At 50.4% G+C, this 26500-nt stretch overlaps 1 protein-coding gene across 1 annotated transcript in view; it reads left to right on the top strand.

Moving 5' to 3' along the window:
* Positions 1-10065: 10065 nt before the first annotated feature.
* The window catches only part of GREM2 (gremlin 2, DAN family BMP antagonist), a 34755-nt gene continuing 18320 nt past the window's right edge, over positions 10066-26500 (top strand). Inside the window, exon 1 of the mRNA XM_045576027.1 lies at positions 10066-10308. The gene's annotated coding sequence lies outside the window, so the exon portion shown is untranslated. The remainder of the gene's footprint in view (positions 10309-26500) is intronic.

The raw sequence follows: 26500 nt of genomic DNA, 5'->3' as shown, positions 1-26500 counted from the left end.
CAGGTGGCAGAGAAGACCTGAGCGCCCACAGCTCTCTCTCTCTCAGCCCAGGAGCCAAGGAGATGGATCGGGACCGTCCTAGCTCGGCCTTGGCCGGTCACAGCAGAGCCGTCTCAAGGCCATGACCCGCCCTGAGCTCCCGCCTTTAAACTTGGTGTGTTTGGTTCAGCTCAGAAGCCTGGAATCTGTGAAGGTAAACAAGCTTATCCCCCGGATAAACAGGGGATAAACCGGGTAATGCCGCTGCGAGTACACACGTCTATTCTCCTGACAGGCCAGCAGAGCGGCCCTGACATTGATGGGCCCGTTTATCCGGGCTGGAGTCAGGGAGCCGTAAGCACTGTCAGGGAGGCTGGATCTGGAAGGGAGAGGTTTGGATCTCGAGGGGCCGGCAGGAACGCGGGATGCGAGAGGGCGTCATGGCTCTGTGTTCTCAGGGATTTATCAAGCGACGTGTGTCCTCGCTTCTTGGTGCGAAAACCCAGACGTGAGTTTGTTCTTTTGTGCTCTCTGTCATTTCACAGAGTTGACAGCCCAGGTTAGTTTTTATGACCAGCTGGTAGGTGCTTACCCTGATTATTCAGGGGTTTTTTGTGTTGTTGTTGTTTTTTTTTTTTTTTTTTTTTTTTTTTGTGTGTGTGTGTGTGTGTGTGTGCGTGTGTGTGTGATTTTTTTACAGAGAGAAAGAGAGAGGGATAGAGAATTAGAAACATCGATGAGAGAGAATCATCAATCAGCTGCCTCTTGCACACCCCCTACTGGGGATGTGTGCACAACCAAGGTACATGCCCTTGTCCGGAATTGAACCTGGGACCTTTCAGTCTGCAAGCTGAGGCTCTATCCACTGAACCAAACCAGTTTCGGCAGCCCAGGTTATTTTTATAACCAGTCTGTAGGTGCCCCCTGATCATTCAGTTTTGTGAACGGATATTGACAGGTAGGATTATAGCCAAAACCGGTTTGGCTCAGTGGATAGAGCGTCGGCCTGCAGACTGAAAGGTCCCAGGTTCGATTCCAGACAAGGGCATCTACCTTGGTTGTAGGCACATCTCCAGTAGGAGGTATGCAGGAGGCAGCTGATCAATGTTTTTCTCTCGTCAATGTTTCTAGCTCTCTATCCATCTCTCTTCCTCTCTGTAAAAAATCAATAAAATATATTAAAAAAAAAAAAGATTACAGTTACCCACAGTTAGAATTCTCCCGCAATCAGCTCTGTAAGAAAGTAGAATGATGGATCCAACTCTCGAATGTCTTGGGTTCAAGGTCATTGTAATAACTTCGTTTCTGAGCATCACTGGTAACCCTGACTGCTTCTAGCTGGGCCATTGGCTTGGAGTTCAGACTTCTGTGTGAAATTAGCTTTCAGCCCCGGCTGGTGTGGCTCAATGGGTGGAGTGTGTCGGCCTCTGGACTGTGGGGTCCCAGGTTCGATTCCAGCCAAAGGCACATGCCCAGGTTTTGGGCTCGATCCCCAGTAGGGGGCGTGCAGGGGGCAGCCCATCAATGATTCTCTCTCCTCATGGATGTTTCTATCTCTTTCTCCCTCTCCCTTCCTCTCTAAAATCAATAAAATACATTTTTAAAAATACCGGTAAATTAAAAAAAATTAAATTAGCTTTCACTCTTCTTGGCCATCTACTCTCAGAAACAGGGCAACCATTTTGTCAAAAACTCGGCCAAGAAATTTCCGAATATTGGGTTCAGAGAATGAATAGAGAAAAATTGGGTTTTTAAAATCTATTATTTTGTTGATTTGAGAGAGAAGAGAGAAGGGAGAGAGAGAGAGAGAGAGAGAGAGAGAGAGAGAGAGAGAAAATCAATGAGAGAGAATTCTTGATCAGCTGCCTCCTGCATGTCTCACACTGGGTATCGAGCCTGCGACCCACCCTGACTGGGAATCGAACCCTGACCTCCTTGTTCATAGGTCCAAAGCTCAACCACAGGGCCACCCCTGAGGCCAGTCTGCCCCGCCTCCTTAGCTGGGTCCTCCAAGGAGAGACTGACTGATCAGCAAGGTGAGGAGTCTTAGCTAAAGGATCAGCTTTCATTTCCCTAACTTACGAATCATGGAGTCATACTCCTCGCTCTTTTTGCCCCTTCACAATGTGAACTTATTACCCAAAGAAGAAAAACAAAATGTCCCAAGTCAACACGAGATAGTCCCTAATCGTCTTTCACAACGTTGTGAAAGCACTCCGAAAAAATCTGATTCTTCCAACTTTGGGTTCCATCCCAGTCCGGCGTCCTCTCACCCAGCTATTGACACGTCATCTCCCCCGGGGCAACGGGAGGGGAATCTCTGGGCAGCACTCGGCTGGTATCTGTGTCTGAATCAAGCCGGAACTGTCTGGCCCGCGTGGCTCAGCGATTGAGCATCAACCCATGAACCAGGAGGTCAGGGTTCGATTCCCGGTCAGGGCCCAGGCCCGGGTTGCGGGCCTGATCCCCAGGGTAGGGCATGCGGGAGGCGGGATCGTTCACGTGGGGAGCGAATTCTACTCGCCTGCCTCGCTAATCTCCGTTATCTCTAGAATAAAGACCGCACCGTTACATTCAGGCCATCCTTTAAGAGCTATTTCTCGAGAATGCGTGTCACTCTACAGGCATTGCATCCATCATGTTATGTAATGATTGAAGGAGGAATTGTGTTTTCCATTAGGGCACCGGCTCTTCATTAGCAAGGCTGTCATGTCAGGCAATAAAAACCACACCATGTGAAGTAGCGTAAGAGAGAAAATGTGGCTGGTGACCCCTCGGAACCGAGATCGGCAAACTGCGGCTCGAGAGCCACAGGCAGCTCTTTGGCCCCTCAAGGGCGGCTCTTCCCCAAAACACCACGGCCTGGGCGAGTCTATGTGGAAGAAGTGGCGTTAGAAGAAGTTTAAGTTTAAAAAATGTGGCTCTCCAGAGACATGTCCATCGTTGTATTGTTGATGTCTGTTGACTAATGAGTTTGCCAACCATTGCCTTATAAGAATAGTTTTACATTATGGGAAATCAGAATGATATATATATATATATATATATATATATATATATATATATGATTTATTCAGCGGCAAATACTTAAAAGGCCGTGGTGTTCTGTGGAAGAGCCACCCTCCAGGGGCCAGAGAGCCGCCTGTGGCTCGTGAGCCGCGGTTTGCCGACCACGGCTCCTCTCCCTTCTTCTTCCTTCCTCTCATCGTGGATGTTTCTACCTCCCCCTCTCCCTTCCTCTCTGAAATCAACACAACTATATTTTTAAATAAATAATATCTAGTTCAACAAACAAGCCAACTGGTTAAAAAAACAAAACACACACACACACACAAATCCTTGCAACAAATATGCCATCATCAATTGACCATTCAAACAAGCAATTAAATTCTGTGACGTCTCCCAGGCTCCCCAAAATCCATCGTTCCTCCACGTCCCAAATCCGGGGCTCGGGGACGTCAGACTTGACGCGTGGACGCGTCCTACTGTTTACTCTGCTGCTGTAACACTCCTTGTGGATGCTCTAGAAAGTTCCCTGAGCCAAAGCAAACACATCGCGACGCCTTTTGAGACGGGATAAGCCCGCCCGGAGTTAAAAGGACTCGGATAAACACAGGCACTCCGGTCATCTAAACATGTGGTCACGAAACAAGACACACAACTCTCTCCCCCCGGAGTCCTCGTCCGAAGGCGGCGGCCGGGCGAGGAAGATGCGGTTGGGGGGGTGGGGGTGGGGGGGGAGACGGCTGGGAAGAGGGCACAGCGGAGCTGGCTGAGAAACACGGAGCAAGTTCAAGTGCTGCCGGGGGTTCTTGTCTAGATCCTCCCAGGAGCCGTCCGGGCGCCCTTTCGCCGCTCCCTCCCATCAGCCCGTAAATATTTACCATCTCCTTGGCTCAGCCCCGGACGAGGGATTGGACATTTCTCCCTCGCTGGATTGGGGCCGGGGCCACACAGCGGACATTTGGGGGCGTCCTCCACCCCGGCTCACATCACAGAGACCCTATTTTTAAAAATCAGCCGAGACCGGTGTGGCTCAATGGATAGAGCGTCGGCCTGCGGACTGAAAGGTCCCAGATTTCACTCAGGTCAAAGGCATGTACCTTGGTTGCAGGCACATCCCCAGTAGGGGGTGTGTAAGAAGCAGCTGATCGACGTCTCTCACTCATTGATGTTTCTAACTCTCTGTCTCTCTCTCTTGCTCTCTGTAAAAATATATATATATATTTAAAAATAAAAATAAAAATAAAAATCAAGGTGATGGTTGGGTTTGCAGGTCGAACCCTGGCTCCGTGCGCTGCCCTCAATGAAGAAATATCAGTATGTGGACAGTTTTCAAGCAATTTGGGGTCTCTGAATAGTCTTTAACAGTAGTGTTAGCCCAGCTGGGGTGGCTCAGTGGTTGAGCACCAACCCATGAACCGAGTGGTCACCGTTTGATTCCCGGTCAGGGCACAGGCCCGGGTGGCAGGCTCCATCCCCAGTAGGGGGCGTACAGGAGGCAGGCGATCGATGTTTCTCTCTCATCAATATTTCTCTCCCTCTCCCTTCTCCTCTCTCTAAAACCAATAAAAACATTAAAAAATAATAATAATAACAGTGGTGTTGTGTGCTGTAGACATTCCTTGACTTTATCACGTTTCTGAAAGCGACACTCGAACGCCAACCACGTGGAAGCTGACCGGCAGGGAGAGAAGTCTTCAGGGCAGTTGCTCTCAGATTCTCAAGGGCCTGAGATTCTCCCGAGGAATTTACGTAAATGCCATTTCCGGATTCACATGCTGGAAAGCGCCTTGGGTTATTCTGATCAAGACGTTCACAGGCCACGTAAGAAGAGCTCCTTGTCAGAGGAATTTTCTTTCTTTCTTTCTTTCTTTCTTTCTTTCTTTCTTTCTTTCTTTCTTTCTTTCTTTCTTTTTTTAAGGGTTTTTATTTTATTTTAGTGTTTGCATTCTTACCTTCTTTACTTTTATATATATATATATATATATATATATATATATATATATATATATTATTGATTTTTTACAGAGAAGAAGGGAGAGGGATAGAGAGCTAGAAACATCGATGAGAGAGAAACATCCATCAGCTGCCTCCTGCACACCCCCCACTGGGGATGTACCCGCAACCAAGGTCCATGCCCTTGACCGGAATCGAACCTGGGACCCTTCAGTCCACAGGCTGACGCTCCATCCACTGAGCACCGGTTTCAGCTGTAGCTGGCATTATAAAATCTTAGCTTAGCGCCCTCCCGTAGGCGCTACATTATAAACACTTTTTTTTAGGTCAAAGGTGGCTCTGTCTCCCCTGGCCTCTCATGCTGCCCTCCTCACCTCTTCCCATCCACGTCTCAGAGCTCAGCGTGGTGCGGGGGCCTCGCTCTAGCTAACAAGCATGAGCTAATGAATCAGAAACCCCACGCCACCTGATCCCAGGCTCTTCAGGGAGAGAATCCGGGCCCCAGCTGAATCAGAGGGAATTCCCTCCCCGATTCATTTCCCAGCTCCTCTGGGGGCTGCGCTCTCTGCTCCCCAGGGATGGCAGAGACGTGACAGATGTCGCGCTCCTGCCCCAAGAATGTATTCTGAGCACGGGAGGGCTATGTCTTCTGCTACAAAGTGTTCCTAAATCGCTGCCATGCGTTTTTAGGCAGGAGAACCTTGTGGAACGGGAGAGAACACGCTGTTTCACACATGGAAGCCCCAGGCATTGGTGGGTGGGGAGATGATAGATTCCTAGGTGTCCGTGAATCATGGAAACGTCATTTGGAGATTTTGATGTACAGGTTGTACGTATCTGACCCACGGGTTGGGTTCAGCAATTCTGTCCTCGGGTTCCGGCTAGGAAAGAATTCAGAGGCGAGACCCCCACGATCAGAGACATTGAGTGGGTCACTCGCACAGGGAGAAAGAGTAATATCTAGAATAAGGTGACCAGATTTTAACATTGGTAAAGTGGGACACCATTGACCGGGGGAGGGGGAGGGGTTCTTGATTAAAAATTTGGTCTATATGGAGCAACAAAAATTTTTTTTAATGAAATAAATAAATTACTTACCTAAATGAACCGAATAGCTGATTTTTTTTTGTACATATTTTAACATTGCCCCTCCCCCCATACGTACCCTCCCTCCCCAGAGGAATAGCTGATTTGTAATGACATCACTTGTCTAACTAGCTTACTAGCACGGAGTACGAAGTGTACCGTCTGAGAGACAGTTACAAAATGTTTCCGTCACTGCCAATCCCCCCAAAAAATGCCATTGTTCATTAAGTCCAAACAATGGTGGTCGAATTCTGACAACCGATCAACCATGCGACCTTTGATAAGCAGTTCTCGATAATCGTTTCTCAACCATTACTTGTTATTATTAACGTTTAACATGACAAAATGAACAAAAATAACGTAAAACTCATATCCTGGCTAAATAGCCACAGGGCCGCCGAAAACCAGTATTCCCTTCCCGTTCTCCCGCCGTTCCCTAGCTTGTGCATTCTTCCCAAACATCGGGACTTTTTTTAAAAAACGCCGCGGGATGCGGGACAAATTGTTAGAAATCGGGACTGTCCCGCCAAAAGCGGGACGTCTGGTCACCTTATCCTAGAGCACACGTGTCAAACACAAGGCCCGCGGGCCAAATCCGTCCCGCCAGGCCTTGCAATGTGGCCCGCACCGCGCTGTCATCACTGCACTCCGCTGCGTTTCCATCACAATGACAGTTTATGACTGTTCAGTAAACCATTCGGCCCGCGATTTAGGCTGGATTTTAGATTTTGGCCCCTTCTCTGATTGAGTTCCACACCCCTATCCTAGAGGAAGGGGCTTAAGAAATGCGTGAAGGAAGCAAAGGAGGGGTCCTTGGAGCTTGGAGTGAGGATACTCATGGCAATGTCCCTGGGGCTGGGGGGTAGGGGGGAGAGGAGGCAAGTACGCGCTCCCCCGGAGGGAGGGGGCCCTTGGTGCTCCCTCCTAAGGGTTCTGAGGGCGGAGATTTTAGGGGGAGATCTCAGTAGGACAGTCAGCAGCTTTCAGGGGTGTCCATTCCGGGCCGAGGCCTCCACGGATGGACTGGCCGCACCGGGTCAGAGGTCCTCACTCCAGGCAGCTGGCCCTGACGTCAGCGTGGCCGGTGCCCTGGCTTCCCTAGGCCTGGAGCTGACACACAACCCAGGCCTGGATGTTATCTCTCGGGAGGAAAGGTCAGGGGTCCAAACCGCATGACCAGCGACCTGCCCGGGGAGGGACAGACACCCTGGGGGCGAGGTCCCACCCTACAATTGCCCTCCGCGGGGCGCCTGGGCTTCCCACCCCGATGACCTTCTGGACCTGCAATTGGAGGGTGGGACCTCCTTCTTCCCCCCCCCCCCCCCACTCCACCCCTGTGACCTTCCCTCCACCAGCATGTTCCTTAGTCACCCGACCCGCTGGCTATCAGGGTTAACTCCTTGCTCATCCATTTTTGTTTTTCATTCATTGAAGGAAAGAGGGCTTGAATCGTTGCCTTGTAGGAAGCGGTCGGCAAACCGCGGCTCGCGAGCCACATGCGGCTCTTGGCCCCTTGAGTGTTTAGCAAAGGCCAGCTTAGGAGTCTCCAAATTAAGTTCATAGCAACGTACCTACCTGTATGATTTACATTTAAAACATGTGGCTCTCCAGAGAAATGCCAATCGTTGTGCTGTTGATATTTGGCTCTGCGGACGAATGAGTTTGCCGACCACGGCCTGATAGGCAGTGTAACATGTACCGGTGGCTTGAAGATACTCAGGGTTTTATTTACACGGTCTCTCCCGTGAAACCAAGAGCTAGAAGGAGCCCCCCCACAATAACAAGCAGAAACTAGAACCCTCTGCTTGTTTTCACCAGTCCTTTTTTTAAAAAAATATATTTGATTGATGTTTTAGAGAGGAAGGGAGAGATATAGAGAGTTAGAATCATCGATGGGAGAGAAACATTGATCAGCTGCCTCCTGCACCCCCCCCACTGGTTATGTGCCCACCACCAAGGTACATGCCCTTGACCGGAATCGAACCCGGGACCCTTCAGTCCGCAGGCTGACGCTCCATCCTCTGAGCCAAACCAGTTTCAGCAGTCCCCCCTCCCCCCCCCTTTTTTTTTTCTAGAAAGACAATTCTAAGAAAGCACCTATTATCGGCACCTGATCAGAACCTTCCGGAATCTTGTCCTGGCATCCTGAGTCACATGAGTGTTTCCCAGGCCCGCTCAGGCGATGTGATGACCTGTCAGCTCTCTAAGTCAGAACCTGCTCTGTTAGCACCGCATTTTTGGCGGTTGACTAGCTGGTGTGGAGAGATAATCTCCAAAAGATAAGCAGGAAAAGGCTGCGTCTGCTGTCTGCTATCTGCCTTCATCACCCAAGGCGAGTCCCGTTATCCATCTGGAATCTCGTCTCCCTCCTTTCTAAGAGGACAATGCCCTCTACACAGTCCAGGGTGTATGGCCGGGCTGTGTTTTTACCGTAACTGCCAACCTAAAGAGCGGGAGTCGGTGGGAATCGCTCAAATCATCAGGACATGCCCTCTGAGGTGGGATGGTGATGGCAGACACCGCCAGCCAGAGGTGGCATCGGTTTGTATTTCTTTTTGTCCAATTTCAGGTCAGCCCATTTTGAAAGTACGTTTCCCCGGCAGAATTCCTGGAATGCGCCCAAGGAGGAGAAGCAGGCAGGTCGCGTGTCTGGCGATAATAAGACATTAAAAAAATAAATAAATAAAAAACGAATTGTTTTTGATCCTGTGATTTTTGCAACAGGATGGACCCAGAATATCAGATGCCAAATAATATACAAAAGGGATAATGCTGGGGGAGAGGGGGGGGGAACATGCTATTTTCAAGTCAAATCAAAATAGAATGATTTCCGAGGTAAAGGCTTCTGGTCAAGAATGATTGTCTTTCGAATTCCCAGAGGCACCGGCGAGAAAGGCTAAAACGAATCTATTCAATCACACACTCAGTGAAATATTATTTTATTCCTAATTTCCCCGGCCAAGTTTGCATGATCAAAGATTTTTTTTTTCTTGGACTTTTTCCTCTGCTGAGGGGCCAGAGTTTTATCTCTATTCCTATATACTGATCACATTTTAAAATGGATTTACCATATACAGTATATTATTTGAGTTTGCATATACCAGTGGTCGGCAAACCTCGGCTCTGGGGCCCTTTGAATGTTTAGCAAAGGCCAGCTTAGGAGCACCCTCATTAAGCCCATAACCAGGTGCCTACCTAGATAGTTTCAGTTTCAAAAACGTGGCTCTCCAAAGAAATGTCAACAGCTGTCCTGTTGACATTTGGCTCTGGTGGCTCATGAGTTTGCCGACCCCTGGTCTGGCGCCCTTGCCGGATGGGGAAGAGTCTGATTTGCATTAGGGACCTCTGCCTGCTATACACAAATACAGGGATGATGATGATGAGGAGGAGGAGGAGGAGGAGGAGAAGGATGATGGCCAAAGCGCTCTTGGGAGCAGACACCAGCCTCGGACAATGTGTGTTGTTGTTTTTCCACAGAATTCATTCACAATTTCATGCCTAGAGCTCTCACATCGGGTGTAAGGCTCAGGTGCTCCTAATTGTACTGGCCTTAGTTATTCCAAATAATAGGGGAGAGAGAGAGAGAGAGAGAGAGAGAGAGAGAGAGAGAGAGAGAGAGAGAGAGAGAGAGAGAGAGAGGAAGGAGACATACCTCCCAGGCTTAGGACATTCCTCCCATTGCAAACCCATCCACCAAAGAAGGCAGATCTGAGGGGCGAAGGGGTGGTTTTGCGGGTTGAGGAGGAGGGAGGGGGGATGGAGAAGGTCTCCACATAAACAAGAAGCTTTGGATGGCAAGTCTGCTTTTTAAAAAAAATAAAATAAAAAAATAAAAAAGATTGCCGCCTGCCCGGGAGGCTGCCAGTCCACAGGCTGCAGGGATGAGGCGGGAGGAAACGCTGCAGCGTGTGTGGCTGCGATGTTTGTGGGTTCCCTGCGCTGCGGGAGGCGGGGAGGAGGGGGGGCCAGCAGGGGCGGGAGGGGAGAGGGGAGGCTGGTGTGATCTGTTTGGCGTCGGGAGCCAATGGGAACCCCGGGGCCGGGAGAATATCCCTGGCAGCGCCGCCGAGACCGGAGTCAGAGCCGAGTCTGCAGCTCTGAGCCTGGAGCCTCGGGTCAGATCGGATCCCGCTGCGGGCGCTGCAGACCGGGCGCCCCTGCGCTGCTCCAGCCGGGACCCCCGCCACCACCCACCCAGCGGCGGACAGGAGCCCCCGAGACCCCGAGGCGCAGGGAGAGCCAGCGCCAGCCCCTGAGGAGGAGGCTCGACACCTCCGGCTGCAGGTAGGAGCTCCCTGCAGGCGGGCCCGGCCGGGCGAGGCGCCGGAGACACTGACAGGTCCCGGGCGTGCGTGGCCGGGTTAGGGTTAGGGTTAGGGTTAGGGTTAGGGTTAGGGTTAGTGTTAGGGCTTGCGTTTTGGGGGGGCCACGGGGCGCATTCCCTCCTTGAATAAGCAGTGGGTGGGAAGCAAGGACCTTGAAACTGGACCATGCATGCGTTTGCGCTCTCTCTCCCTCCACGCTGTCAGGCTGGCTGGCCATGCACACCTCTTGCTCTAGGTAGCTGTGACCTAGAGCAAGTCAAACCCCACCTGGCTGGGAGGAAGCGGCTTTGCGCGCGCGCACACACACACACACACACACACACACACACACACCCAATACCTGCCAGGTGAATGGATGTCCCGCCATAGGCCTGTGAGCCAGGGGGGACCCGGGCAGGGGTGAGATCCTCAGGAGTGACAGGGTGAGCTGTCACAGCATGGCCGATCCAGGGCGGAAGCGGGCAGGGAGAGGTGGCAGGGAGATTTTTTATTTATTTTTTACTGTAATGGGAGGTACAGTTTTATTATGCGAGTTTCGAAGCTGGATGTTCCAAAGAGGAGGGAGGAAATATTTTAGATGCCATAACAATATTTAAGGTTTTGTGGTGTGTTTTGTTTTGTGTGTTTGTTTTTTTTTGGTGTGTGCTAATTTTAATTCTTTCGTTGTTGTTTATTCCACAACTTTTATTTATTTAGTTTTCAGTTTCTTTATTGATGAAGGTATCACATGTGTGTCCGCATCCTCAAACCCCTCCCCACGCCCGCCCCCACCCCCTGTTGTCCGTGGCCCCTGGCCAGGCCCATAGGCACGCACACAAGTCCTTTGGTTGATCTCTCCCCCTCGCCCCCACCCTCTCCTGCCCTCCCTCTGAGGTTCTGTAAGACATTCAGTGTCGGGGACTCGGGGCTGGGAACCCGGGTTCCGGGTGCCGTTGTGCCTTCTGCGTTGGGAATGTGGGGGTCCCTCTGGGGGCCAGGACCTCGCCTGTGCCTCCGCCCCAACGCCATGGAGGGGAGCGCGGCCCTCATGCGAGATACCTGCGAGGAAATGTCCACTTGGGGGTTGATTTCTTCTATATAATCTCCTTAAAGTGGTAGATGTCTGGCCGTTTCCTTCTTTCCCTTTCTCCCTCTTTATTTTGAGAGACTGAGTTTTATTTGGGGAAAAAGAAATAATCCATTTTCCCCGAGGTTCTGCCACGTCGGGGTTTGAAGGTTGACGACGGTTGCATAACGTGGTTCCTGCGGGCGACGTGAGGTTCCGCTCAGGGTCTCGCTGGGGGGAAGCCGGAGGGCGCCGGACAGGAAGCTCAGCTGCAGGGTGCATCTCGCTGGGGGCCATCCCCAGAGACCAGGGGGGCGGGCACCGCTCTGATGTCTAGGGGAGAGGTTCCTGCAGCGAGGAGCACACTCGGGTTGGGACTGTGTCGTTCAGTAAGAGCACAGGAGCCTGCAGCCGGTGCAGGAGCGGGGGGGGGGCTGTGCCAGGGGTCAGCAAACTCATCCGTCCACAGAGCCAGATGTCCACAGCACCACGATGGACATGTCTCTGGAGAGCCACGATGTTTAAAAGTAAACGTCTCACCCCTGCCCAGGCCGTGGTGTTTTGTGGAAGAGCCGCCCGCCGGGGGCCCGGGAGCAGCCTGTGGCTCTCGAGCCGCGGTTTGCCGGCCGCGGGGCTGTGCGATGTTAAGTCTGAGGAGCCCTCCTGTCTGTCCGTGGATTCCGCTCAGATCACCTCCCAGCTGCCCCCTGGTCGCTCACAGGCAGTCCCACGCCCAGTGCCGCCTGGTGTATACGGGGCACCCCCAGCCCGAGACACGTGGGTCCCCCCAGAAGCAGAGGAACCCTGTAAGGCAGGCACTGGCTCCGCCTGTCCCCGTGGAGGGTTCACGTCGCCCCATGTCTCATCCGACGGACACGTTCTTCCGTCATGAAGGGAAATGCCCGCGTCGCTATACGGTGGAGTCACGAAAACTGCTGGTGTGTCTGCCCACCCCCGGATCTGAATGCGTCCACAAGGCGCGTCCAAAAGCTCGTCCGAGGATGGGTGTGGCGAGAACATGTCATGGGTGGGGGGGGGGGGCGGGCGTGTTGGTGTTCCAGATGAGTAGTATTTTTCTCCTTGTACCTCGCAAGGAACGTGGCTGTCAAGGTGTGGGGCGTGGCTACCGCGTTGGGACAGGCCCCAGCCTCCGACTGAGGAGAGGGCACCCTCCTCTCATGGCCACGTGCAGGCCCCCACGAGGAGGGCAGGGCCTCCCAGCACGGGGATAGCCAGCAGCTGTAGTTGCCAGCTTGAATCTGTGGTCCGAGCACGTGGCCCCACGTGCCTGAGTGACGTGGGCTGGATAGGGTTCAGGTGCATGCAGTTGAGTAGGACGGAAGCCCATGAGAATGCTGTCAATTTCTTGACCAGCCCTTCCTTCGCCTCATGGGAATCTGGCTGTGAAATAAAGACGCGGCTTGGGGGGCCCTGGCGCTCTCTCAGGGAGCGGTGTCCCACCGAGACCCAGCTTTCATCCTCTTGTCTGTCTTTTCTCCATCCTTCACCGCTCCCTCTCAGGGTCACCCTGGGCCATGCCAGTGTGACCCATAAAAGAATTTACCTCTTCAAATAGATGCACATTAATGGACCCAACTAAACTGAATCTGGAGTTAAAAGCGGTAGCTTTGTTGTGCTGTATTTGTCAACTTCCTATCAATATCATGTCCGCAATCAATGGAGACTCATTTCCCTCTTACTATTCAAACTTTTAAAAAAAAAAAAAAACAAACAAAAAACCAACAACAACGTATTTTAATTGATTTCAGAGAGGAAGGGGGAGAGAGAGAAACATCCATGATGAGAGAGAATCATGGGTCGGCTGCCTCCTGTGGGAGATCGAGCCCACAACCAGGGCCTGTGCCCTGACCGGGGGAATCGAACCCGGGACCCTTCAGTCAGCAGGCCGATGCTCTATCCACTGCGCCACACCAGCCAGGGCTTACCCTCCGAACTCTTAAGAATATTGGGCATGTTGGTGGCAAACGAGTGAACGAGGGGCTGAAATATAGGCTGTGTATGGCCGGAGAGACACGGGTGGAGTGTTCAAGATAAATGCAAACAGTGCGTTGGTTACCCCTGGTTTCTCGCGATCCTGTTTCACGGAGCGAGGGAATCAAACAGCCCCCTTCTCCATCCGGCCGGCCCGCGCGCGAGACACCCTCCCGGCGACAGGCTCGGTGCCGTCTGAACGAGGTACGGGCCTTTCCATCTCTTTGAAAAGTTTAGAGGAACCGCCTCTCCCTCTTAGAAAGCACAGGAGTGGAATCAGACTCTGCGTCCGGCCGCCAGGTTCCCGCTGATATGGAGAGGGCTGGCCGGCCAGGGTCAAGGACGAGCCCGCAGGGGCCCGGGCACACACACCCATTGGACCAGCAGGGTTTGTACTCGGGTGTGGCTGCAGCCGGCAGGCAGGGTGGCAAGCATTTTCTCAGTGTCAGGGACCCTTTAAGAATTTAGGGGAAACGCGGGGGAGGGGGGAAATAAAAATGTTCCCAATGGGTAAATGTGTGGCCTATGGGGCTTGAGACAAGTCACAATAAGAAGCAAGAAATGAGGCAGCCCGTTTTGAAGAGGGAACGTGTGCGGTTATGAGTTAGGCCTCTGGTGCCTTCTACTTCTGTGCGCTTCGCTGTTTCTCTTTCTACCACAGGGTTCTTTTTAAATATATATGTATGTTTTATTGATTTTTTTTTTTTACAGAGAGGAAGGAAGAGGGATAAAGAGTTAGAAACATCCATCAGCTGCCTCCTACACACCTCCTCCTGGGGATGTGCCCGAAACCAAGGTCCATGCCCTTGACCAGAATCGAACCCGGGACCTTTCAGTCCGCAGACCGACGCTCTAGCCGCTGAGCCACACCGGTTTCGGCAGTTTTCTGAATATTTTAAACAAATTCCCACGCACACACGTATCTCACGCAGAGGTAGGGCGGACCTACGTGCATCTGATGAGCTCTGAACGCTCCTGTCCGTCCAGGCCAGGAGAGGGCAGTATGCAAACCAGGGGGAGCCTGCCATCTCCAAACCGCTCAGCCAGTCCACACCCCACTCCCTGCAGAGCTTGCTGTCAATACATCAAAACCGCATACATATCAAATCACATATATGTCAACATATGTGTAACTCCGTCTATTGGGGAAAATCCACATGATTAACCGGTACACCTGGTAGCCGGAGGCACTGGCCCCTATCAGGTTAAAGAAGGGCAGTAGCCAACACAGCCATCACATCTGGTAGGAAAGAATCAAAATCACGCCTATTTTTTCCTTTTAGATCGGCGAAACTACCTATTTTTGGGTGTGCCGCAGAATTTGAGCAGCCGGTTTACGTGTGACATGAGATCATGAAAAAGGTTGAGGATGGCGACTGTGTGGTTGCCAAGGGCAGATGTTTAAAAAGTCTCTAGAACGGGAGTTTGTTCTCTTCTTGCCTCGGGGAAGACCCTGAGAATTCGGGGGGATCTGTCCATGTAGATGGGGAAAATGGCATCTCTCTAGCTGAAACCGGTGTGGCTCAGTGGATAGAGCGTTGGCCTGTGAACTGAAGGGTCCCGGGTTCCATTCCGATCAAGGGCATGGACCTTGGTTGCGGGCACATCCCCAGTAGGGGGTGTGCAGGAGGCAGCTGGTCGATGATTCTCTCTCATCAGTGTTTCTGATTCTTCCTCCCTCTCCCTTCCTCTCTGTAAAAAATCAAAAAAAAAATTTTTTTTAAAGAAATCAGCTATTTCCCTTTCACATTACCCTCTACACAGATGTCTCAGCCTACGGTTCGCACGGACCCTACTTCGGAACCATGGAGGCGATCCTCCCTGCTTCTCGATCTCATTTTTAGTATGTGATCAAAAGAGTCAGGGACCGGCTGCCTCCTGCATGCCCCACTCTGGGGATCAAGCCCGCCATCCAGGCATGTGCCCTGACCGGGAATCGAACCAGCGACTTCTTGGTTCATAGGTCCGACGCTCAACCACTGAACCACACCAGCCGGCCCTCCTGCTGTTCGTTAGGCAGGTCCTGCTGCCCAGTGCTCCTCTGCCTACACGCTCCTTTCATTTCTGGAACCAGGGGTGCAAACCACCAGACACCCACCTGAGACAGACTCCCTAGTCAATAGTAGGTGAGACTTCCTTCATGCACTCTCTATTGATCGAATGAATGGAGGAACGAATGAATGAATGAATGAATGAATGGAGGATTGAATGAATGGAGGAATGAATGAATGGAGGGAGGAATGAATGAAGGGAGGAATGAATGAATGGAGGAATGAATGAATGGAAGAATGAATGAATGGAGGAATGAATGAAGGGAGGAATGAATGAATGGAAGAATGAATGAATGGAGGAATGAATGAATGAAGGGAGGAATGAATGAAGGGAGGAATGAATGAAGGGAGAAATGAATGAATGAAGGGAGGAATGAATGAAGGGAGAAATGAATGAATGAAGGGAGGAATGAATGAAGCAAGGAATGAATGAATGAAGGGAGGAATGAATGAATAAATGGAGGAATGAATGAATGAATGGAGGAATGAATGAATGAATGGAAGAATGAATGAATGAAGGGAGGAATGAATGAATGAATGAAGGGAGGAATGAAGGGAGGAATGAATGAATGAATGGAGGAATGAATGGAGGGAGGAATGAATGAATGAATGAATGAATGAATGGAGGAATGAATGAATGAGGTGCAGCAGTTCCTACCCCCAGAGCTCCCATACCGCAAGGAGGGTCAGCCCAGACGGACTGTCGTCGTGGGGGAGGTACTGGCCCTTGCAGCGGCGAGCAGACGGCTGGCTCCAGGAGCCGGAGCAGCCGGGGGCCGCCCGGAGACCCCACGGGGCGACCCCAGCAGAGAAGCCAGGTCCCACGCCTCTCCCATTAGCCTCCGCCTCCTGCTCCGGGGGCGCGGACGAGCCGTCGACCTCGAGCAGCCGAGCCGAGCAGCGGCAGATAAAACAGCGGACTCCGCACAAGACGTTCTTCCCGCCGGACGTGGAGGGACGCCTGGCCTCTCCTCGGGGCCGGTGAGGCGGCATTGCCCACGCCCGGCGTCTGAGGAGGCCTCGGGCGCGGCTGTGCAGAGGGGGGCAGAGAGCCCTCCGCTGCAAACATGCTTTCGGTCTTCGGAAGGATGTTCTCCTTCTGTCAGGGGGCTTTGCCATGAACCGCTATTCTCGGGCGAGGAGGAAATGTTCCTTGTAGCGCGATTGTACGCTTCCCCAGATGGTCAGGTAGCACGCAGCATCCCACCACCTCGGAGACAAGCCAAGATCACAGGCAGAGCCCTGACCGGTGTGGCTCAGTGGATAGACTGAGCGTCGGCCTGCGGACTGAAGGGTCCCAGGTTCGATTCCGGTCAAAGGCATGGACCTTGGTTGCAGGGACATCCCCAGTAGGAGGTGTGTAGGAAGCAGCAGCTGATGGATGTTTCTCTCTCATCGATGTTTCTAACTCTCTCTCCCTCTCTCTTCCTCTCTGTAAAAAAAATCAATAAAATGTTGTTTTTTTTTTGTTAAAGAAAAAGAGCCGAACCGGTTTGGCTCAGTGGATAGAGCGTCAGCCTGCGGACTGAAAGATCCCAGGTTCGATTCCGGTCGAGGGCATGGACCTTGGTTGCGGGCACATCCCCAGTAGGAGGTGTGCAGGAGGCAGCTGATGGATGTCTCTCTCTCATCGATGTTTCTAACTCTCTCTCCCTCTCCCTTCCTCTCTGTAAAAAAAAAAAAAAAAAAAAAAAAAAAAAAAAAAAAATCAATAAAATGTATTTTTTTAAAAAGAAAAAGAAAAGATCAAAAGCAGAAAAGGCCCTGGCGTCTTCCCACCCCCCACACACCAGGGCGATCGTGGGGTGACCAGAACCCCCCTCGTGACGATGAGAAAGGGCACTTTCCCGATTGCCGATCGGCGCCGTGAAGATGGATGCGCGATCCCCCTGCGTGCGGAGGTCTGCCTGCTGCTTTCCCGGCGGCCGTAAAACTCAGATTGCCTCCATATGATTCTCACCCTAGCCAGCTGAGGTTTGGAGCCGCTGAGTCGGTATTAACTGCGATGGTGTTTAACTGATTTTCTGTTCCCAGCGACAGCCAGAACGATCCAATAAACCCAGAAGTATTTATGAGGGCGGCTTCTGGGTATATAGACTGTGGTTCGTTACAGAGACTCCATAACCTCACTGGAGGGGAGATTTTTTTTTCTTCCATCTGCGTAAACCCTCAGGAGCTGGCCTGGGGCAGGTGCGTTTGACCTGTCTTGGTGGGTGGAGTGTAAAAATAGAATAACGAAGTGCACTGGTCGGCACACTCATGAGTCCACAGAGCCAGATAGCAACAGCGCAACGATGGACATGTCTCTGGAGAGCCACACTTTTTAAACATAAACGTCTTCTAACGCCACGTCTTCCACACAGACTCGCCCAGGCCGTGGTGTTCTGTGGAAGAGCCACACTCAGGGGGCCAAAGAGCTGCATGTGGCTCGAGAGCCGCAGTTTGCTGACCACAGACTTAGTGAGTTTGAAATTTGTAATTGTTTTTTTGTTAAGTATATTTTTATACTTATATACTTATAGAATAAAAATATTAAGTATATTTTTATTTATTTCAAAGAGGAAAAAGAGAGAGAGAGAGAGAGGCATCAATGATGAGAGAGAATCATTGCATGCTCACACTAGGAATCGAGCCCAAAACCGGGCATGTACCTTGGCCAGGCATGGAACCATGACCCATAGGCTGAGGAGCCACGCCGGCCGGCTGTAATTGTGTAAATACAACAGCGTCACAGATAACGCTGACAGATTGGCCATCAGCTTAGAACTTTCGCTTTGTGTTGTCAGCAATGTGACTTCTATATAATCAACAGACACTGGGAAATGTGTCCAATGTGCCAGCCATTGGAGACATAAAAAAAAAAAAAAAAAAAAAAGTCTATCCCTGACCGATGTGGCTCAGTGGATAGAGCGTCGGCCTACGGACTGAAGGGTCCCGGGTTCGATTCCGGTCAAGGGCATGGACCTTGGTTGCGGGCACATCCCCAGTAGGTGGTGTGCAGGAGGCAGCTGATCGATGTTGCTCTCTCATCGATGTTTCTAACTCTCTCTCTTCCTCTCCCTTCCTCTCTGTAAAAAAATCAATAAAATATATTTAAAAAATTTTTTTAAATATATTTTATTGATTTTACACAGAGAGGAATTGAGAGGGACAGAGAGTTAGAAATATATATATATATATATATATATATATATATATATATATATATTTTTTTTTTTTTTTTTTTTTTTTTTTTTTTTTTAAAGAATGCACTGTGTGTTATAGTCCTAATTGTGTTTTACTCTCGAGATAATGAGATGCATTAAGAAGGATACTTTCATTCACCCTCCAGGAGAAATGTAATTTTAGAAGGAGCCTCAAATCAAACCTGCCTACCTCACACCCGGAGTCTCTGGCTCCATGTCTGTTCGGTTCCCAAGCCTGAGAGGAGTTTCTCTTCGCCGTGGCCTTGGCCTCTAAAACAACTCCCCCGTTAGCCTGCAGAGAGACTCCGATCACAGCCTCAGAACAGGACTGTGAAACTTTATGGCCAATGGCAGAACCACAGCCCGAGAACACTTCTCAGACATTCTAACTACCGTATTTTTCGGACCATAAGACGCTCCGGACCATAAGACGCACCAGTTTTTAGAGAAGGGAAATGAAGAAAAAAAGATTCTGAAACAAATAGTGTCCTAAAATATTTTATGTGCATTAAAACCCAACATCACAGTCATAAACACATGTAATCAACCCTGTAAAGTAAACAGCAGCATTTAGAACCATTTTAGAGCCGGGCAAGCACACAGAGACCACACAGAGCAGGGCAAGTAAAAAAACTTTTTTTTTAAAGTATATGTGTAGGCTATATTTGGACCATAAGACGCAGGGGCTTTTCCCCCCCCACTTCTGGGGGGAAAAAAGTGCGTCTTATGGTCCGAAAAATACGGTATGGGCGTTAGCACACGGCAGGCTTCAGAGCCATTTATTTTCTATCGAAAGCATCCTAAACGGCCGAAACCGGCGTGGCTCAGTGGAAGGAGCGCCGGCCTGCGGACTGAGAGGTCCCGGGTTCAATTCCGGTCAAGGGCATGTACCTTGGTTGTGGGCACATCCCCAGTGGGGGGTGTGCAGGAGGCAGCCTGTCCATGAGTCTCTCTCATCATAGATGTTTCTCTTTCTCTCTCTCTCAGGAACCAAGAGGTCGCTAGTTCGATTCCGTCAGGGCACCTGCTCTGGTGGTGGGTCCAGTCCTCAGCGGGGGCCGTGCAGGAGGCAGCGTGTCAATGCCATCCCATGTGCCCTGACTGGGAATGGAACCAGAGGCCTCTTGGTGCCTGGGACAGCACTCAACCCACTGAGCCACACAGTTCATGTGTTTGTCCTTCTTCCCAGGACCACCTTCTTGCTTACACACCGGCCCTCAGGCACGGGACCAACTCTGCTCCTAAGCAGAGTCCCGGGCAGCTGGCTGTGCTTGGAGAATTCCCTGAATAAAGGAAGCGGTCGGTTCAGAGGGAGCACGAGGCGTTAGGTCAGCCACGGAGGAGACCAGAGACGTTTCTGTGCTTCACGGAGGGGTCGGGATCCATTTCTGTCTTTGTTTTGATTTATTTACTTTTTAGATATATTTTTATTGACTTCAGAGAGGAAAGAAGAGGGAGCGAGAGACAACCATCCACGATGAGAGAGAATCATGGATCGGCTGCTTCCTGCGCGCCCCCTATTGGGGATCGAGCCCGCACCCCGGGCCTGTGCCCTTGGACCGGAATGGAACCGGGGACCCTTCGGTCCGGAGGCCGACGCTCTACCCACTGAGCCACCCCAGCCAGGGCCGTTTCTGTCCGGCAGTGCTCCGGAGAAAGTCAAATTAGATTAACTGCCTGCCACAGAGGTGGACTTGGACGCCTGCTGGCGATCGGTTTCCAGTCCAGAACGCTCCACGAGTATTAATAGCTCCCCAGTTCTTGGCAGGTGGTCACTGGTAGTGAGCAAGGCACCACCCTGGTCCCGAGAAGGTTGAGCTGTGCCACGGGGCGGTATCCTGCGCGCGGGTGCCATGCTGCTCGCGCCATGAGCCCCCTCCAGCCTGCTCACGGCGTGTCTCCGTGGCCGGGGTAAGTCAGCGCAGGCATTCCTCTGCTAACGGTGCGCGGTCTCTGTTCTGGGTGTCCGCTTCGTGGTTTGCAAAGTGCCTTCTGCATTGGACATAGGACGACTCCTTACACACTTATTTTTAGGGCTCACGTGGGAAAACGGTTCTGAGAAAGGGCTCGTGCGCCGCAGATGCTTTCCAAATTCAATTTACGGAGGGGACGCTGGTGAATGACATAGGTTGGCAAACGTAGGTTTCAAGCCTGCGCCGGTATGATCCATCATGTCTGCGCTTGTATGATGCGCGGTGCGTGTGTCGCCCCAAGTCACCCCTTTGACCTTTGACTGCCCTTCTGTCCGCCTCCCCTCGGCTGACCACCATCCTATTGTCTGTGCCTGGGAGTTTCTGTTTGTTTTTCTTCATATATATATTGAATATATTTATTTATTTATTTATTTATTTATTTATTTATTTATATAATTGATTTTGTGCAGAGAGGAAAGGAGAGGGATAGAGAGTTAGAAACATCGATGAGAGAGAAACATCCATGAGCTGCCTCCTGCACACCCCCTACTGGGGATGTACCCACAACCAAGGTACATGCCCTTGACCGGAATCGAACAGGACATCACTCTATCCACTGAGCCAAACTGGTCAGAGCCTGTTTGTTTTCCTTGTGTGTTCATTGGTTGTTATTTTTTATGGTCTGGGCAACATCACCCTAATCATCCATTGCCCGATCATCAGTTGCCTATCATCCCATTCAAATCATGTCACCTGGGTATTTCAGCGGAGGACTGTAATCTAGTCTAGGACCCTCGAATGAGATACACCAACCCCCACCAGGAGCTTTAAACATGCAGGATCCCTGCCCGCTGGCTTCTGGTTTTAGGCTCTATAGGTGAGTCTTGAAATCAGCATTTTAAATACGTTCACAGCCCTCACCGGTATGGCTCAGTGGATAGAGCGTCAGCCTGCGGACTGAAGGGTCCCAGGTTCCATTCCGGTCAAGGGCTGTACCTTGGTTGTGGGCACATCCCCAGTGGGGGGTGTGCAGGAGGCAGACGATCGATGTTTCTAACTCTCTATCCTTCTCCCTTCCTCGCTGTAAAAAATAAAATAAAATAAAATAGTCCACAGGTGATGCTGAAAATGATCACTAGATCACAATTTGAACAAAAGAGAGAGAGTGTGTGCCCCTGTGAGTCTGGCCTGCGGACCACACGTGTGATGCTGCCATAGATGCTCATCTCTTTAACGCTCACAAACAGCCTACAAGTTTGCCATGCGTTTGGCTGGAGCCCACGCGATTTTATGGGGCAGCATCTGTCAGGAATTCCAGCTTCGTTCATTTTATCATTGGAGCAATGGAGGTCTGGATGGAGGCAGGCTGGGAACAAATCAAAACAAAACAATTGAGTGGGAAATGATGTATTAATCAGACGCCTTGTTCGGAAGGCCTCTGTGAGGCAGGACTGTGGGGTAGCCAGGCCCTTATACCCGTGTTCTAGGCGAGCAAACGAGGGGAGGAGAATGTCCTTGCCAAAGGCATGGAGTGAAGAAGCCTTAGAGAAAGGAGTAAGCCCGCCGGCCTGCGGACTGAAGGGTCCCGGGTTTGATTCCGGTCAAGGGCATGTATCTTGGTTGGGGGCACATCCCCAGTAGGGGGTGTGCAGGAGGCAGCTGATCGATGTTTCTCTCTCATTGATATTTCTGGCTTTCTATCCCTCTCTCTTCCTCTCTGTAAAAACTCAATAAAATATATATTTTTAGATGTATTTAAAAAGGAAGACTACTATTCCAAACTGCAATTTCCCAAAGAAATACGTTTCATGATGCTTTGGTTTTCCAAACTGGGACCAAAAGCCTCTTCAAGAAACACTTGTAAAATAGAAGGCCCGCTCCCATCAGCTCTTATATAGAAGCATATACACTTCACTTTTTAATGCGTTGTCCAAATGGCGAGATCTGAAATTGCAAAGGAAAAAAAGAGGGCTTCCATGCTCAAGGAAAGCACGGCATTCTGGAGTGTCACTGCTGGAGAAAGGGGTGTTTACAGTCAAGAAGAGGAATCTAAATTAGGAACACGCTAAGACTCCCTCCTCTCGTTGTAGGACTCGGGGAACGTGGTTTTGATCTCAGGGCGTCTCTTTGTTTTGAAGCGCGTGGCGACCGCGTCCCTCTCGGAGCCAACTCGGTTCCATGTTCGCCTTCGGGACTGGAACTGTCTTTGTTTTGGTGTGGACGCTGCCAGGCATGTTTCCCAAGCACCAATAGGGGAGAGAGGTCCCGGCTTCGCAGACTCTGGAAAGGAAACGAGGAAGATCCTTCTCTAGAGCGAAGACTGAGTGTAGGGCGGGCTTCAGATATGGGGGGAAAAAAGGATAATTTATTTGGAAAATGTGTTTCAGATAGGAATCTTGTTGGTCTCCTTAGTAGTTAAGGACTCGGCTGAAGCTGAGCAAAGAGAATCATGCAGCCCTTCACCAAAAACATACATCAGCCTGGCCGGCGTGGCTCAGGGCTTGAACATCATCAACCTGTGAACCAGGAGGTCACGGTTCAGTTCCTGGTCGGGGCACATCTACCAGCCAGTCAACTGGTTGCTTAGCCTTTTATATATATAGGCGAGGAGCCCAGCACGTGATGTGAAATTGTGTTTTAAAAATAAAAATATAGCCCCAACCGGTGTGGCTCAGTGGATAGAGCGTCGGCCTGTGGACTGAAGGGCTCCAGGTTCGATTCCACTCAAGGGCATGGACCTTGGTTGCGGGCACATCCCCAGTGAGGGGTGTGCAGGAGGCAGCTGGTGGATGTTTCCCTCTCATCCATGTTTCTAGCTCTCTATTTCTCTCCCTTCCTCTCTGTAACAAATCAATAAAATATATTTTAAAATAAAAATTTAAAATATATATATATCTATATGTGTGTGTGTGTGTGTGTGTGTATGTATGTGTATATATATATATATATATATATATATATATATATATATATATTTCAAACTAATGTAAAAGTAACTGGCAGTTGCCAAAGCCGGTTTGGCTCAGTGGTAGAGCGTCTGTCTGTGGACTGAAAGGTCCCAGGTTCGATTCCGGTCAAGGGCATGTATTATACATTGGTTGCAGGCACATCCCCAGTAGGGGGTGTGCAAGAGGCAGCTGGTCGATGTTTTTCTCTCATCGACATTTCTACAATAGCTATCTCTCTCCCTTCCTCTCTATAAAAAATCAATAAAAATATATTTAAAAAAAAAAAAAGTAACTGGCAGAGCTTAACAACCTCGATTCCTAAAGTTTACATTTTGAATGTCAGCTTTGGGAGTCTAACTCCGTTCCCACAGAGGTAACTGAAATCTAAAGAACAACTTGTAATGATGTTTTTACATGGTTGCTCTTGGGTTCAAGCATTTAGTTGTTTTTACTCCAAACAAAGAGTTACGTTTAAAAAATGTTACCGTCTTCTGAATACTTCCATTAGTGCTGTATTCTTTGGCTTCTCCCCCTCCTGTTTCTACCACACTAACCAGGTCCACCAGGGAGACTTGGCAGCCTTGGGGACGATGGGCTCATGGTGTGGTTTCGTGGTTTCTTTAAAAAAGAAAAGCTTTGTGACCAAACCAAACCAAAACTATGACCCTCCAGGGTGTGTGGTCTGCCGTGAAACCCGAACAGGAAATGTGGCTGGACGGGTGAGGCCAGTAGCATGGCCAGCTGTCCCAATGAGACCAGGAAGCACAATCAACAAAGGGTAGGCAGCCCTGACCGGTGTGGCTCAGTGGATAGAGCATCGGCCTGCGGACTGAAGGGTCCCAGGTTCAATTCCAGTCAAGGGCATGGACCTTGATTGCGGGCACATCCCCAGTGGGAGGTGTGCAGGAGGCAGCTGATGGATGTTTCTCTCTCACTGATGTTTCTAATTCACTATCCCTCTCCCTTCCTCTCTGTAAAAAGTCAATAAAATATATAAATATATTAAAAAGAAAGGAAGGGTAGGCAGATCCATTTACAAGACTAGGAAGAGACTCCACGTTGAGGAAGGGAGTGGGGGGGCATACTGAGGGGCCACGAGAGCCTCGCCAATTTGTCATTGTCCCCAGGAAATCCAACTCCTTCACCTGGGAATTCGAATTTCTAGTGAACCTTTCGTGAATTCGCTGCTGTACGTCATTGAGCCCCTAGGTGTTCTTGATTGCCCGCGTTTTCCAGATAATTCCTTTCTAGAAGGTGTGTGACAGTTTGCCATAGGAAAAGGTTGAAAGAAAATTAAAAGATTACTTCCATTGCAAATTACTTAGTGATTTGATTCATCGTTCTTACTTTGAGCAAATACCTTTTTTCTCCTGGTTTTGGCCACGGGTAAGGTGCTATGAGTTTACAGAAAAGGTTTTGCTCTTGCGTCTTGTTTCACCAATATAGCATCGATCGCCCAAGCTTTGATGCTGTTGAGGAGTCTCCTTCTGTGTAAGCTTTCCTTAAAAAAAGAAAAATTCTCACTATGGTAGTTCATTTGCAATGAACCGTGTAACGCATTCAACCAGGGAATGAAACAACATGCTACATTTAAGAAAAGTCTTAGCTTTTAGAAATCTCCCCCAGAAACTCATTGAAAACCAAGTTGCTCTTAAGTAAACCTTAGGTTCACATTTACTTCCACCAGGCCCGTGGTCGGCAAACTTCGGCTCACGAGCCACATGCGGCTCTTTGGCCCCTGGAGTGTGGCTCTTCCACAAAATACCACAGCCTGGGCGAGTCTATGTTGAAGAAGTGCGTTAGGAGTTTAAGTTTAAAAACTTTGGCCCTCCAAAGACATGTCCATTGCTGTGCTGTTGATATTTGACTCTGTGGATTCATGAGTTTGCCGACCACTGCACTAGGCAATCTCTGATTTGTTCCCATTCGAGAAAGACCTTATGAATTTTTGCCAAAACCGGTTTGGCTCAGTGGTAGAGCATCGGTCTGCAGACTGAAAGGTCCCAGGTTCGATTCTGGTCAAGGGCATGTACATCGGTTGCGGACACATCCCCGGTAGGGGGTGTGCAAGAGGCAGCTGGTCAATGTTTCTCTCTCATTGACGTTTCTAGCTCTCTAGCTCTCTCCCTTCCTCTCTGTAAGAAATCAATAAAATACAATATATACATCTTTTTAAAAAGACCTTATGGATTTCATTTTTGTGGGAAAGAGAGGCAAGAGATGGGGTGGGATGGGAGTGGGGGGGGAGAATGAGAATAAACATGGGAGGTCCTAGGCCTCATACTTTGGCCAATGGCTCATTCAAACAAAAGAATGAAGAGTGGATGACTCAGGTAAGAGGAACGCTACTTGATTTTACCGGTAAAACAAGCTGGGAATCAGTCCCAGATCCTTCATCACGACGACGAGAGCCCTTGGCGAGGAGGGCCTTTCCCCGCATTGCCCAGTGCGGTGCCAGTCTGGATGCCAGTCTGGACGTGCGAGGAACACAAGCGCTCGGTTCGCCGCCTCTGTCCAACTCCCCACTTGAGTCCGCCGCTCGCCCGAAACGCTCAAGCTGCTCGGTCAACATTCTTGACCTGATGGCTCCCCGTCAGGTCCATCCGCTGAGAAAGCCAGGGCCTTCTCTGTGAGGAGCAAGGATTTGGAGGGATGACTGAGTCCCTCGCCCCTGGAGGGAAATCCATCTTACGTTTAACTCCGTCTAATCATTCGTTGATGCCAGCAGGCCCAGCGGGACAGCCAAGGGACCAGATCCTGGCCGGGGGTCTCCTTGACTGACCTGGAGACTCATTGCCAGCTCCTGGGGAAGACTTTGGACTCTGCAAGCTAACTGGAGTGGCCAGTGGTGTGTCTGTCCGTAGAATGCAAACAAAGGCTAGGAAACTCTCTCCACCTCTCCTCGGTCAAGTCAAAGAAACCCTAATGAGAGCAGCGAGCTCTCATGAGCATTCCAGGGCTGGATCCCTTTATAGGCAGCTAAAATGAGGGCCCCCCCCCGCCCCCGCAGATAAGCC

This window comes from Pipistrellus kuhlii, unplaced genomic scaffold (genome assembly GCF_014108245.1).
Source record: "Pipistrellus kuhlii isolate mPipKuh1 unplaced genomic scaffold, mPipKuh1.p scaffold_m20_p_72, whole genome shotgun sequence".
NCBI lineage: Eukaryota > Metazoa > Chordata > Mammalia > Chiroptera > Vespertilionidae > Pipistrellus > Pipistrellus kuhlii.
Note: the sequence above shows the minus strand (reverse complement) of the source record. Positions and strands in the feature narration are given on the sequence as shown.